At 36.5% G+C, this 16,597-nt stretch overlaps 1 protein-coding gene across 1 annotated transcript in view; it reads left to right on the top strand.

Moving 5' to 3' along the window:
• LOC144965517 (transmembrane 6 superfamily member 1-like) overlaps positions 1–16,597 on the top strand; it is a 184,734-nt gene that overhangs the window by 136,212 nt on the left and 31,925 nt on the right. The window lies entirely within an intron of this gene.

Here is a 16,597-nt window from a genome sequence, read left to right as displayed (position 1 = left end):
TTTACTCAGACTCTCTCTCTCTCTCTCTCTCTCTCTCTCTCTCTCTCTCTCTCTCTCTCTCTCTCTCTCTCTCTCTCTCTCTCTCTCTCTCTCTCTCCCTTCCTCTCTCTCTCACTCCCTCTCTCTGATCGTACTCAGGTGAAAAAGGAGTCTCTCTGTCCAAAGAAAACTGTAACAGCGTATCACAGGCTTGATGTCTTTTCTAACATGTTCATTGTTGCTGCTTGTGAAACACTTCGATCACATTTATAGGAGATTGTACTATATAACAGTTCCATTACTTTGCCAAAGCATCATTTTTTTCAGGCAATACCATAGAGTAATATTGTAAGGCAACGAATTTGTCATATTTGATTCAATTTGAACTATTTGTATCATTAACAATATTTTTAATTTTTCAAAAATCTGGTTAATCACATGTCAACAACTGTTCATGATAATATTATTGGCTATTTTGTATATTGTTCCACTTTTATAAGAAAATTTTACTTTTGTCTGTGCACCAAATTGTTATAAACCAGTACTGCCGACAACCTTGTTAAGCGGAAAACTATGTAATGGAAATTTTATATTTTGTAGCAAAGTATTTATGCACTTCAGATAGCAAAGCATTTATACGCATTGGCAATAAAAGTGTCTTACTTTATTTTCAGACAACAATGGAAGACGGCAGTATGTACCTAAAGATGGCAGAATCTTTCACCAATGACAATGAATACAACTCTTCAGATGAAGAGCCTTTGAGCAGGAAGCGACAAGCTCACTTTTATGACTCTGATGACGAGCCCTTAAGCAAACTATGTCAAAAACGTAACAAGGAGACATGCAATACAATCGACAAAATGCAACCTCCGCCAGAAGCGTCAAATGCCACTGAAATGGCCAGCCAATACATCGAAGGAGAACGACTGATTCATCAACACCGACTTGATAATCTGTTATCAGCCAATGGTCTCACACGAAGATCAATACAAAAAGATGGAAATTGTTTTTTTACAGCAGCTGCTACATTTTTGGATATCAGTGCATCTGAGCTAAGGCAGTTGTGTGATTTTCTTGACAAGAATTGCACATTTTATTTACCTTACATCTCTGCGGAAGATCGACAAGATGAGAGTGACAGATTCCTATGTTTCTTCCTCATGGTCCATGAGCTTCGAGGGACAGGAATGTGGTGTAATGATATTGGTGATTTAATGCCTCGGGTTCTTGCAGACTGGTCGAGGAGGGAAGTCAGGATTTATTCCAGCAATCCTCTTAAATCATTCATTAATATCCTACCAAGCATGGACAACATTCTGCCTAGCCAGAAAAACAATGATGCTATACTTCTGGCATACTTTGACAACCATCCGCAGCACTATGATGCGTGTATGACATTGACAGTTCAAACGCATGACCTCCATTTCGGGCAAAACAAAAGGCAAGAACATGATCATGGAAATCCGACTTCGAGTGAACATTTCTCACAAGAGGATAATATTGATAATAATTCTAATCAAACGACAGAGGTTGAACATGTATTGTCTATTCCACCCAGGAGACAGGGTTCATTTAACTCACCACCCAAACAAAATGATGCTCGAAAAAGACTAGCAAAACCTTCGTCATGGAAAAAGAATGTTAGGAAACAACTACATCTACAAGGCAAGGAATATACCAGCCGAAGTGGAAAAATTGTGTCCGCAAAACAAATGTCGAATGTAGACTGTTCAAAGTGCAAATTCGGATGTAACAGGATAGTGGAAGAGCAAAGGAGGAACGTGTTTCAAACCTTTTACTCCTTAACCACTTCTGAGCGTCAGAAATATTTTGTGTGCTCTAATGTGAGAGAAAAGGACACCAATCAATGCCAAAGTTGTGACAATACCTTAAAATCAAAAGTCCGAGGCAAGTCTCGGGCATTTTATCTTACAATTAACGGATGCCAAGAGCGAGTATGCAAAAGGTTCTTTCTGGCTACTCTTGCTGTGGGGGAAAGTTATGTCGATCATGCCCTCAAAAACTGCTCAAATGGCACATATACTGGCAACAAAAGAAATGGCAAAGTTCCCCACAACAAAACATCTGAAAAAGACTTAAATGCTGTGAGAGAGCACATAAAATCATTTCCTTCAAATGAGTCACATTACACTAGAAAGGACACAAGGAGGCTTTATCTTGATGCTAATCTAAGTATCAGCAAGATGTATGATCTGTTCAAAGATAAGCGTAACAGTGTGGAGGAAACTGCTGTTTCAAAAAAGACATACAGCGCAGTGTTTGACACCGAATTCAACCTGTCCTTCCATACCCCCAAAAAAGATCAGTGTCCTAATTGTGTAGGTTACACAATGAAAGTCAAGTCTGGCTTGGAGACCGAAAAAGACAAACAAGAGCACACCCAGCATCAACAAAGAAAAGAGGCAGCTCGGAGGGAGAAAGAAAGGACAAACAAGAAGCAAAGACAGATTCTTCAAAATTTGTATGCACAATGGATCTCCAAGCTGTTTTGCAAGCTCCTTGTGGCCTTGTTGGCCCTCTTTACTATAAGAGAAAGCTGTGTGTGTACAATTTTACAATATATGACCTCGCATCTGGCAGAGGCACTTGCTACACATGGGATGAAACGGAAGGCAAACGAGGATCTTGTGAAATAGCAACGTGTATCTATCATCATCTTTCATCCCTCCCGAACACAGTCAATATTATTCTATATTCCGATTGTTGCAGCGGTCAAAACAGGAACCAATACCTCACCACGGCCTTAATTCATGCAGTTAACCACATATACAACATCCAAAATATAACACATAAATATTTAGAAACTGGACACACACAAATGGAATGTGATTCCATACATGCCGCCATTACATTCGCAAAAAAAAGCACACCAATTTTCACACCGAGTGGCTGGGATATAGTCCTTCGAATGGCACGTAGACATAATCCTTACATTGTGATCCCTCTCAAACACACTGATTTCATAGACTTCAAGACAATGGCAGCCACCATCATGAAAAACACCAAAACAGACATTCATGGAAACAGGGTTAGTTGGTTGAAATTTAAAGTTATATGTGTATTGAAAGGACAAGAGGACGTTATCCAATACAAGTACAATTTCGAGGACAACTGGACAATGCTAAAAGTAATGGGATCAAGCAAACGCGGACGTCCATCACTAACAACAGTTGCTGATATGCCAAAAAGCTACACGACAAAATTAGCGATCAGTGAAGCAAAGAAACGTGATTTGCTATCCCTTTGCCAGTGCAATCCTGAGATCATACCAATGGAACATCATGACTATTACAGGAGCCTGCCTTCCACTAATGCGCAGATTCATGAAAGATTACCAGAGCCTGATATGGCAGAAGACGAATGTGATTCGGATTAAATAATGATATTCAACAATTCATATTATGTTAATACAGGCAGTGGATGGATTACTTGACGTTGACATTATTAGAACTCAGTTACAAAGTGTTCTATTGTAAATAACTATTGGAACACTAGACTGATTGGCATTGAATTTTGCCAAAAACTAATCTTGCTGCACTGTTTTGCAGTAGTTGTAGTTGTTTAATAGAAGCCTGAGGCAAGTTGACAAGCAGCGAGTTACAATAATCTAGTTTCGAAAAAATGAGGGAAACAACCAATCTTTTACATGTTCCAATTGCAATATACTGACGGATCGAACTGATTTTCTTCAATTGAAAGTATAAAGATTTACAGAGAGCAGAAATGTGAGCTGACATTCTCATTTCTGGATCAAAATAGTCTTTTGGTGTTCCTCAAGGCTCTGTTTTGGGTCCAATTCTTTTTGTTTTGTATACTTCTCCATTATCTAATGTCATAACTGGTCATGGGCTGCGCTATCATCTCTATGCAGATGATACGCAACTTTATGCTACTGATAAAACTAAAAATCTCGAAAATATTGTGAAACGTGTGGAAGAATGTGTGACGGATGTGAAAGAGTGGATGGATGCAAACAAGTTGAAAATGAATGAGTCAAAAACAGAAGTGATGATTGTGGGAAATAGAGGGCAGTTGAAGGTGAATGATGGTCTTGAGGTGTTGATTGGGGGTGAAAAGATCAAAGTTTCAAAGACTGTGAAAAATTTGGGTGTCTATTTGTAACTCGCTGCTTGTCAACTTGCCTCAGGCTTCTATTAAACAATACAACTACTGCAAAACAGTGCAGCAAGATTAGTTTTTGGCAAAAAAAAAAAATTTGATCATGCAACCCCTTTGTTGGCCTCTCTCCACTGGTTGCCCATTGAAAAGCGCACATATTACAAAGTAGCGTGTCTTGTTTATAAGTGTTTGGCTGGTATAGCACCGGCATATCTCACAGATCACGTGGTCATGTGTAAATTTGAAAATTACACTTTAAGATCATGTAATGACCAAACGAAAATTTCGGAAAAAAGATCAAGAACAAAATTTGGTGATAGATCGTTTGCTTGTTTCGGCCCCAAGATTTGGAATGAACTACCACGTGGTCTGAGGGAGTGCAAGTATTTACCTACTTTTAAAAAGAATCTCAAGACACATTTTTACTGTATTTGTTTTTCTTGACTCTATATGAATCCTTGATTTGGCTATGAATTATTATTGTTGTTATTATTGTTGATATTTATATTGTAAAGTGCCCAGAGCTTGTGTTTTACACGAGAATGAGCGCTATATAAATGTGTATTATTATTATTATTATTATTATTATTATTATTATTATTATTATTATTATTATTATTATTATTATTATTATTATTATTATTATTATTATTATTATTATTATTATTATTATATTACTATCACATTTGGTCACTATTTTGTTTGAACTTTATAAGTTGTTGGTTAACACTTTATAGTATTATACGACGTGCACTTATTTGCAGGTCTGATAACCCATTTCCTCATTGGCTCATTGTTGTAATGGACATCTCATAAAATGACGCAAAATATGTTCCATTACAACAATGGTAACTAGGTCCATAAGTTTTTTGGATGTCAGACCGGCACATATGTACACGTTGGTATTATACAATCATCAATTAACAAAATACAAATGTATATTAATTTTCCTAAAATTTTCATGCCATCAGGTATTAGTTATTTATCGAAGTCGAAACATCCCTTGTAAACGAACTTTTTACAGATAGATCTACTCTATGAAAATTGTTTCCAGAGTGACATTTTTATTCAATATCAGAAACTTTTTAATTTGATTAGACACACTATTTTGTTTCTTGTTAGATTCCACTTTTGTTCATGTCAATTATTATTATTATTATTATTATTATTATTATTATTATTATTATTATTATTATTATTATTATTATTATTATTATTATTATTATTATTATTATTATTATTATTAATATTATTATGATTGTTAATATTATTTAAAATATTGTTGTTATTACTATTGCTGTAATGTGGTTATTACACGCATCATTTTTACCATTGCTAGTGATATTACCATCATGTTTTAGTGCTTTCGTTTACCTTTTTTCCTTTTTCCTCCTCTTTTCCTTTTTCCTCCTCTTTTCTGTATTTTGTCATCAAATTGTTTAAATCATTGGCCAAAGACTAAAAAATTGAATTGAATTGAATTATCAGTGCTATGTTGCAGAATTTTTTTGGCATAAATTTAACCAAATAAGTATCCCTTGTGTTTATTTTTTTTTTTTTTTTTTTTTTTTGGGGGGGGGGGGGGGGGTTCAGGTACCGAGCAGCCAACAACCTCTGCACCTGCTCCACCCAGTATTAGAGACCACATTGCCCACCAGGAAGCTGTTATCTGCTCCTTCAAAGCAGAAAACTCCCTGCCTCTTACAATGGCTCCAAAACTGGTTGGACTAACACATCACATTGCCAAAGAGTTCAAGGGCGTAAGCCCATTGTCTCTGGAGCGACAGACTGCCACCTACAAAATGAGCATTGGTTTTGCAGAAGTAATTAGAAAAAGACTTGTTGAAAAGTTGCGCAGCAGTTTCTTTTCAATTAACCTGGATGAATCCACTACGAAACATGGGAAGAAACGCATTCTTATCATTCTGGTCTGTTTCTTTGATTTTGATTTGGGTAAAAGTGTCACTCAGATATACCGTTCTGTTGAGCTTTTCACTGTTAATGCTTCTACTATTTTTGATGCGGACTCTTCGTAATGACAAAATTCCTCTTTCAATTTCAAACTTGATTTCTACTCTTAGGGACTCTGCTGCTTATATGCGAGGTAAATCCAATGAAGGTAAATCCAACTAGGCTCAAATCAGTTGCTCCTCATATTAATGATATTGATGCAGATGCTTGCCATCACATTCATAACATCTCTAAGTCTTTTTCCTTTTCTCTTGATCCAAATCACCATGTTTCAAAGCTGTTGGATGACATTTTCAGTAATATGGAGTTCAGTGCAGATATTAGGCAGGACTTTAGTAACCTTTGTGATCTTTCGAATGTTAGTTGTCTTTTACCAAATCAGAGAGCTGGTCAAAGGTGGCTCAGTTTTTATTATTGTTGTCAAAGGTTTGATGAGTGGAAAGAAGTTCGTTGTGTGTTTTATTTTGTTTCAGTGTAAGTTTTCTGACTTTAAAAAGAGGAATGTGAATAAAGAAGGTAGGGCACATATATTTTTGGAATCTTGAGAAGGTTGAAGTTAAAGAATCTCACTGATCAGGGTAAAGCGAGAAAGGCTAGGATTTGTCATACGTTTTTTTTTTTTTCTGGAACGTGAAACGTCTCTTCTTGTTGGTATTACTCTGTCAGTCTTTCCTATCTTCAAAAAATGTGTTCTGCTCCTTGAAAGGAAAACACCAATACTGCATGTTCTTCATGATGAGCAGTTGTGGTGTTTAGGAAGTTTCTTCATTTTTTGTTCAGCCAGAGTTTATTAGGGAAAGTGGAAAAGCACTGCATAGACTAGATTTGTTAAGGGAAAGTGTTCTTTTGCCCGCAGAGCATGTTTTCTTTGAAATTGCTCTTCAATTTTGGACTTAATGGATGAGAGTGAGGCTCTGTCTTTCAGGAAAAAAATTGTTAGGCTCTTACCTGCCCACTGCCAATTACATGCAAAATAAATTGCCTTTGGAAAGTTCTTTGCTCAGGACTTTTTCTTTCCTTGACCCTAGGCTTTTTGGTAAAGGTGTGACAGCAATTTCTTGGAAGAACCTTCCGAAGTTCTTGCCCTCTGATGTGACTATTGATTTTGATAATGAAAGTATGGCAATGCGGTCAGACATGGATATTTCTGCTGATAATTGTGAGTTAGATTTGTAGTGGGCCAAAGTTTTCAGGTTGAATATGTATCCTTCTGTCCAAAAGATTGTTAGTGCATGCTTGTCTGTCTTTACTGGTCCTAAGGTCGAGCAATTTTTTAGTATCATGAATGATGTTATCTCTGAAAACAGAAGTTCTGTCTTTGTAAGTATTTATGAAGCTTACATGTTGTGTAAATATCACCTCTTGTTTAATTACTCCATTTCTCTAATACTCTTTGATAGATAAGATTGCGTGACCTCCCCAGTGGATTCTTCTTTGGTTTATCACATTCAAACTGCTGCATCAAGATTGAACAAAGCCAAGAAGAAGAAAGGCAAACCCCTTGAGGAGGAATCACCACCTCTTTCAAAAAATTAGGATTTGTTCTCTTCCTTTGGTTTTAGCTCAGACTGGGGACCACAAATGTGATTACTCTTTTAATTATGATTTCATTTGTAGCATAAAATAAATACCTGCTTTTTAAAAATAAATTAATTGAAAAATATGACATGGTTTGACCAATCAGTTGATGTGTCATATCTTTGTTGTGTTGTTAATCCATTTTTTTTTTTTTGGTTCTATTTTTGCGTGATCGAAAACTTCAGGCAATTTTTTCACCAGGCATTTACAGGCCTGTATAACATATCTCACGGATACCTATATCAATGTATCTATGCAGAATCGAATCTTGCACAGTGAAAACAATCTGGAATAATGCCCACTTTAGTTTGAAGTACGAATTAGGAAAGTAATACTATTTGTCCTTATGGACGGCAATGACGGGTGATGATAATCGTCCTTACGGATGAATAGGGCTTCCCATGTCTATTAACCTGATTAACCTGAAAAACGAAAGAAAGCGGAGCAAAAGAGGATGACGAGGAGATGGCAGAAGAAAAACAGCAGCAGCAGCAGTAGGACGATGAGAGAGAGGAAAACGCGAGGTAGTAGTAGTAGTAGTAGTAGTAGTAATAGTAGTAGTAGTAGTAGTAGTAGTAGTAGTCGTAGTCGTAGTAGTAGTAGTAGTAGTAGTAGTAGTATAGCAATGACTATGAAAATTTTTGTTTTCTATTTTTGTAGGAAATACTACTCTTAAATTAAAGCCCTATCTCCACTGAGTAAAAATCTTTTTAAATTTTGAAAATCCATTAATAAATAACAAAGTAATGCCGTTTCAAAGCTGTCATTTATTTGGATGACTCACAAAGAGAAAAAAATACGGAAAATATGGGACACTTTTTCTGCGTTTTATTCTGGTTTGTGGCTGTATCTCGCTTTATACGTGGAATTAGATATTAAAACTTGGCAATTTTATGGCACAATTATCAGAAAATATGATGAAGAAATCAGAAGAGTTCTAACTTGTATAGTTTTAGAGCTGTATGGCTAGGGTCAACTATAATTTTGTTTTAAATTATACATGATATTGATCATTTGGAACTTTTTCGGAAGTGTAATTTTGTGTCTACAACCCCTACAAATGACACGAAAAAAGCCTGCTAAATTATTATCAATCGTCCCGTGAGACCATGGCTTATGTTATTTCTAGTATTTATTTGAGGGAGTGAGAGAGTGTTAATCTACTATCCCTATGACATAACAATGAAACAATAGCCTACCTTAATTCAAAAAAAAGTGCGCGAGGATGTGTGTCGTCAGTCGTCGCGAACAAGATTGCCAGATGGCCACGTGTGTGGCCAAATATATAATTTTGTTTCTTTTATTAAATTTTATTCATCTATTTTTGTCTCAGTGACATTTATCCTAGTCTATTCAATTTTTTGTTTGTTAAAATTTAGTTCAATTTAAGTGGGTCAGTCTTAATAGTGAAAGCCATATGATTTTCTATTTAGCCACTTTTGAAGTCGAATTTGGTGAGGTTAAAGTCTGGCCATCTGGCAGCCTTGCCTCGCTCACGTCATTTTTGTGTCGTGCGATGAGGGAAGCAAAATGGCGGTCTCCATATTTTCACTCATTGAAATGCAAATTGGGTTGATCTTTTGTGAGAATACGGGAAAAGTACTTATCATAGTCCAATGAAATTTGAAATATAAATAGAAGAAATGTGCATATATAACCTTATGAGCGACAAAATCTCTCCTCTTTGTAGTTTTAGAAATATTGTACTTCAAAGAGTAAAAATCTATTTTTAACGGTCTTCTGGTAAATGTACGAGTTTTGTCGTTTGACATAATCTAACATGATCTCTTTTCTAACTGTGTGCCAACTTTCAGTCATATTCATCGATAAACAGCGTCGTAATTAATTTTTTAAAACAGCATGTACCGAACGGCTTCGTCCCATATTTTGTCGCGAATTTGGGCACTTCGTGAGCGAAAAAGAGGCCCAAAGATTTGTGCGGGATAGTCATTGCTAAGTAGTAGTAGTAGTAGTAGTAGTAGTAGTAGTAGTAGTAGTAGTAGTAGTCGTAGTCGTAGTAGTAGTAGTAGTAGAAGGAGGAGAAAGAGGAGGTTGTGGAGATGGATGTGGAGGTGATGGAAGTGGAGGAGGAGAGAGAGCAGCAGGAGGAAGAAGTAGAAGAATCTAGTGCTGGTGGTGACCGAGGAAGAGGTTTAGTAGAAAGAGAGGGAGGAGGAGAAGAAACTGTAGCACCAGTTCGAGGAGGAGGAGGTGGAGAAGAAGAAGAGGAGGACGACGACGATGAAGAGAACAAAAAGAGGGAAAGGGTAAAGTACAATAGGTAAAGATGTAAGGAGGTGTGACTGTAACAACAGCAGTAGCAGGAGGAGGAGGAATAGGAGAGAGAGAGAGAGAGAGAAGTACAGAGAATGAGAGAAAAAAGTATGAGTATGAGAGAGAAGGGGGGGGGGGTGAGGAAGAAGTAAAGAGAAATATGAGAGAGGGTGGAAGGCAGAGAGTGATGAGGAAGGAGTAGAGAGAAAAAAGGATGAGTGTGTGTTGAGAGAGAGAGAATGTTTCTCTCACGGTGCTAACGATTCAACAGCATAGTGAGAGAGCAATGAATGAATATGCACAATTCACACTCCAGCAAGGCGTGTACCTAGGTTATGCAATAAAGGGCAAAGGGCGAAAAGATTGCTTACATGAACCTTGGCCCTTTTTTATTATTGCACCTACCTCAACACCATTGGCCTACACAGTAAATCTTCATATACCATCATTTTTGGGGGAGATCTGGAAAGTTGGTTGAATAGCAATTAATTTCACTACACCGTTAGTAAGTTTACCTTAAGAAGAGGTTGGAGGTATTGATGGGTTCGGTTGAATAACTGGTACTGTAAGGACGAATAGACCCTCCGTATATAATATCAAAATCAGTGGCGTCAAGTGCTAAATTTTTCAATTTCAGTGTCTGCATGTGTCCCTTAAGCCATTTCCCTCTGTGTTCAAACTCCAACCAATATATTAAAGTTGAGCTTGTGTGAAGACGTGGGACTCCTTTGGCCCATTATGATAGCAGTTTTGAGGATTTTTATCTACTTTTCGAATTGAAAGTCTGGTATTTTATTTGGTCGAACAACAAATTATGCGCGACACATTTCATTCGGATTTTGAGGTGCTCATTAGATTACTTTTAAAATAGGTTCCTCTCCCAGTGTTAAAACGCCTCTGGTTTTATGAATGAATAAATGTATGAGTGAAAACATTCTTGCGAAATGAATCAGAAGCGGTTAAATTCTTTGATGGTTTGGTCAATTCACAAAGCTGATAATATATGTAGTTGCCGTTCGTGACTTCTAGAAACAAACTATTAAAAAGATTTGCAGATATTGAAACATCACCATGCAAATTTACTTTACAAGTACCATGTAAGTCTTTTCTTTAATTTTTTTCTTTCTTTTATATTTACAAATATAGCACGTGTAAGTCATTCTCTTCTTCTGGTTTTGGCACCACTTTATACTGTAAGCATGCCACGCCGCTGACTCATCCAACTCTAGCGTGCTAATTGCAGAGCATGCTAGAATAAAGCGAGCACTCTACCGTAATCAATTTTTAAATAGAATAATCCTATGTGGGAACTGACAAGCTGATATGACCATGGATCAGGAGAATCTGAATATACAATAGTGAATTAAATATTTATGAATAATTCTCCCCAATTGACCCTTAAAATGAGTATGATATTGATCCTCACTGTTAAGAGGTATCCTGGGCTGTCTGCATGGAAAAGGATGCCATCTCGTTTATGCGCGCTTGCTCATCGACAAAGTTATGATTATTTAGATTCAGAGGCATTCCTTTTCTCATCTGTTCAATCATAACAAGTTAAGTGAGTTCTTCATTTGTTTCAAGATTGACAGAGAGTTTTAACTATTAGTGAAGATGATCTGCCAACCGATGATAGGTTTCATGTCTTTCACTGGTACCACCCCCATAACACTATCACCACTAAAATATCACAACTACTATTATTACCTCAATATAATTCTTATAACACGATCACTAATATTATTACTACCATTATTACCAAAGCATCATCATCGCTACTGCCACAGTTTTTAGGGTTAAACTTTAATTATTTCCAGCGGTGTGGCGTATTGACGGCATATGGTGGTGCCATGATTAGAAGAAGAAAAAAAATTCTTACACAGGGAACACGATTAAGAGGAGAGAGCACATGTTAAAAACCCTCTTTTTGGAAAGGTGGGGGGAGGGTCGATGGTTTCTACGAGTGGACAAAACTCACAAAAACAAATAATTCATGAAAACAACAAGCCACAACACTGAGATACAATTCCCGTGTGAAAAGGTCTTTGTAATTATTCTTTATCCACCATTTAAAGGATTTGATTTGGTAGATAATGCAATCAATATGTGATAAATGTAAATCAAAAGAGAAAAAAAAAAACAACATATGACAGAAATTACTTACTTTTAGTACTGTAAAGAAAATCTGCACTCTGCAAATCTTTTTATAATTTGTTTATTGAAATCTGGAATGGCATCTATTTCAGCTTTGTGAATTGACAGAATCATTAACGAATTTAACCGCCCCTGTTTCATTGAATTTCGCAAGAAATTTTTCACTCTTTTAAGGGTGCTAAAACAACATTCAGGAGGTCAAGAAATACGATGGAAGTGGTTAAGGTCACTATAGCCTATAGATGTCCATGATTTGTCAGTGTTTGTTGTATCTGTAAAAAGTAGACAATAAAAACAAAAGAAACGTTTTTTTCTCTAAACTAACTGTGAGCCATTCATGTCTGTCATACCATGTCACTGAAAAAGAGCATTTTCGAGATTTCCACACCTGTGTTAATTCAAAATCAGTTGGTTGGTGAGGAACTAGTCTTTTTATTTCTAATTTGTCATCTAGTGTCAATCTCCCAAACGGTCGATGAAGTAAAGAGTCAACCTTGATTCATTGCAATTCATTGTTTAACAACAAAAAAAACGTCAAATTATATCTCAAATAATGGAAATCAGTGTAATACGATTAATGATTGCACAAATAAAAGGTAGATTCAGATCTTAAAGCATCACAAAGAAAAAATCACTCCACTTAGGGCTAAGTACTTAAGAAATCAAAAAACACACCAAAGTATAACTATTGACAATCTTCGCTTTCTTTCTATGACTGACACAAATACACACGCACAAACACACACACACACACACACTCACACACAAATAAACACTCATACACACGTAACCATCAACTCGGCACTACAAGCAAGAAAAATGTTGGTAAATTCGTCCACAATGCTTCGTTGAAAAGAATTACTTTATTCAATAATCGTGAAAAAGAGGTGGGGGGGGGGGGGGGGGGGGGTTGATATGTCATATTTTAAAGTTTTATGTTGTTTTTCTTTGCTGGTTACAAATAAACTTGACAATGATCAGTGTTTTTGACAGTTAATGTAATATTTTGGATGGCCGAAGTTACCCTAATTATGACGTAAATGGTGCAACATTGGCGCATCCCCCCAGTCCAACGATGGAGCTCTCAGATCCTGGCACAAGTCGAGGGTTTTTCCGCTATTTGAAGATAGTATAATTCGACCCAGTTTCTCGCTCAATCAGCTGTAAAGATACTGATGGATAGAGCATTAAACCCTCTTCCGCACTAGGACAGGACTGTCCTGGGACAGTCCTGTCCCAAATCTGTAACATATAGAATTTAGAGAAATCTTCCGCACCTATTGGGACGGGACAAAACAGTCCCGTTGTGTCCCAAGCCGTTGTGAAATGCTACAAAATCAACGGGACAGGACTGTCCCAGTCCCGTGTTCATATCGTTTGTGATAGTAGAAAAATATAGCAGACTTACGCACTAGGACAGAAAAGTCCCAGACTTGGCGGCGCCGTGTCAAAATTGAAATGCCTGTCTTTATTTTCTGCATCCCTACTACTGCTACTACTACTACTACTACTACTACTACTACTACTACTACTACTACTACTACTACTACTACTACTACTACTATTACTACTACTACTACTACTATTACTACTACTACTACTATTTCTACTGTTGCTCCTGCTGCTGCTAATGCCACTAATATATTAATACCTACATCCCTTACATTTTGTATTTATTTCCAATTCCATTGTATTTATTTTCCAACAATAGTCCACACTTTATTTTAGTTCACTGTCTTCTATACTGCATTACACAGTTCCTACCCGCCTCCCCTCTTTTAACATAATTAAGTACGCACCTTTTATAAATTTCTATTGCTCTGTTTTAATTCGCGCTTCCTCACAAAGTAGCATACAATTTCCTGCCCATCAATGTTTTTGTTTATGCATCTTTACAACGCCACTACCACATTATCTCATTCGTCTGTAGTTTTTCATTCATCATGTGTTGTTGATGAAGGGGAAACCCGAAACGTCCATTTTATCTGTTTTCGTATATTAAACTGAAGCTTACATTCAATTTCACAGTTATGATTTATTTATTTATTTCAATTCTGAATATAAAAAAGCAAGAACAATTCAAAAAATAATTCTATGTGATGAAACCACGTACAGAAGGCATAGTAACATAAACATTTTCGGCAATTTAAAAACGTATGTTTATAAATATAGTTTAAGAAGTGTCACACTTTGTGACACAGCAGTAACGTGTCTAAAACCGGTCGCACATCTATTCGGTACCTTGTGGGATCAATTATCTTTATCGTTATTTATTTCGGGAATTTTCAATGAAAATATTTTTAAGTAAGTCCTTCTGAGCCACTTGGACTCATTGTAAGACAAATTACTCCTTTAGAGCCTTGTAGCCAATGGTGCAGGAGTTATTCCGGTTTCAATAGCGTGAAGCGGACAATTAACGTATTTATTTGAAAACTTTTGAACAGGACGCTAGTCTATCGCAGATTACTATCCCAGCTTGACAGGTACCCTTTTACACCTGAATGGAGTGAGTGATTGGAGTAGATTTTCTTGCTCTAGAAAGTACAAATTGGCTTCGGTCGGAATCGAACACAGAACCTCTGAGTCCAGAGTACAACGCGCTAACCATAGGCCATCTTGCCTCCTTAGCTTACAAATCTGGAACTTATCCATGTTGCTGTAGCGTTGAGCAGACAGATAACAGTTTAAAATTTTTAAAAATAAAATTCCCTTTTTCATCCCATAGGGGAAATTTTTCTCGAGGGTCTATTCCAAGGGAAGACTGGAATAACCCAGGCGTCAGCCGCAATGCAGCGCCGCAAATTGAGCTAGGGCGAGGTATAACCCAGGCGTTAGCATTAGTGCAGCGCCGCAAATTGAGCTAGGGAGGTGACTTACTCAAGGCAACACAGCGCATCAGCGGGTGATCGAACTGATGCCTTTCGGGTACGAAGCAAAGACCGTACCACCGAGCCATGCTGACTTTCTATTATCCTCTTGAATGATGCTAGTCCGTCAAAGATTACTTTCATCAGCGAACTGGTACTCATTTGCACCTGGGTAAAATGAGGTGATTCCAAAAAAGTCGTTTTAAGATACGATCGGAGATCACCATAGAGTCTACGGAATTGACCCTTGAGCAATCTTTGGGTCATTAAAGGATGCACCCAATATTGTTTTCTCTTTCAATTTGCCTTTTTTTTTTCCACGTAGTAAAGCACAGAAATATGCAACCTCTATTTCATCCATTACTAGTAGTAGTAGTAGTAGTAGTAGTAGTAGTAGTAGTAGTAGTAGTAGTAGTAGTAGTAGTAGTAGTAGTAGTTGTTGTTGTTGTAGTAGTAGAAGTAGTGGTAGAAGAGGTGGTAGTTGTAGTAGTAGTAGTAGTAGTTGTTGTTGTAGATGTAGTAGTCGTAATAGTAGAAGTAGTGGTAGTAGTAGTAGTAGTAGTGGTAGTAGTAGTAGTGGTAGTAGTAGTAGTGGTAGTAGTAGTGGTAGTAGTAGTTGTAGTTGTAGTAGTAGTAGTAGTAGTAGTAGTAGTAGTAGTAGCAGCAGCAATAATATTACTCTTGCTATAAGAATATTTCATGATTATATAAATCTTATGTAAACAAATCCCATTGTACAGTGTAAAAAATCATTATCGTCATGTCGTATCATATGTTGATTCATAAAATTGACATTATTAGAGTTGTACCAAGGACTTATTTTTTAAATTATTAATTTATAATTCAAACTATTAAATAACTAATCTATTAATATGAAGCTTTTACATTATTATTATCACCATTATTATTATTATTATTATTATTATTATTATTATTATTATTATTATTATTATTATTATTATTATTATTATTATTATTATTATTATTATTATTATTTTTATTATTACTATTATTATCATTATTACTATCATTGTTTGCCTTGCTTTATTATTGATTTTATTTACTTGATTTGTTGATGAAAATATTATATTCTTGTATGAGTTATATTGACAATTGCCTACAAATAAACTTTTGAATCTTGTAAAAAAAAAAATAATAATGCATTCGCGCAGGTGTGTCCCGGGACAGTCCTGTCCTAGTGCGGAACCCCTTTTGAATAGAAGTTTTCTCCAGCGGGACAGGACAAATTTGTCCTGGGACAGTATTGTCCTAGTGCGGAAGGAGTCTAACTGGAGCTTGGATTGCTTTGCACCACGATGTTTGATTTAGTCATAAATTCGCGCAGTGATGTCACCAACACCACGAGTCGGCACGGTGCGTGATTCGGAATCTTGAATAGAGTGGAGACGAAAAAGGCAGTATGTTGTTGGCGAGTTGGCGAAAGGCAGTGGGGTTAAAATTTCTCAGTTTTATTTTAAATTAAATTATGCTGTTAATGATTTTTAAAAGATTTGTGTGGTGCCTGGCACCATTCGATCCAATGGCCCCACGCCACTGATATTTCAATTGTTGAGAACCTCTTCAATTTCATGAGATTAATTGGAGTTAAGACAATATGAAGATAATATATA

The sequence above is a fragment of the Berghia stephanieae genome, chromosome 2 (assembly GCF_034508935.2).
Source record: "Berghia stephanieae isolate SIO BIC M18660-M18661 chromosome 2, UCSD_Bste_1.3, whole genome shotgun sequence".
Lineage (NCBI taxonomy): Eukaryota > Metazoa > Mollusca > Gastropoda > Nudibranchia > Aeolidiidae > Berghia > Berghia stephanieae.
Note: the sequence above shows the minus strand (reverse complement) of the source record. Positions and strands in the feature narration are given on the sequence as shown.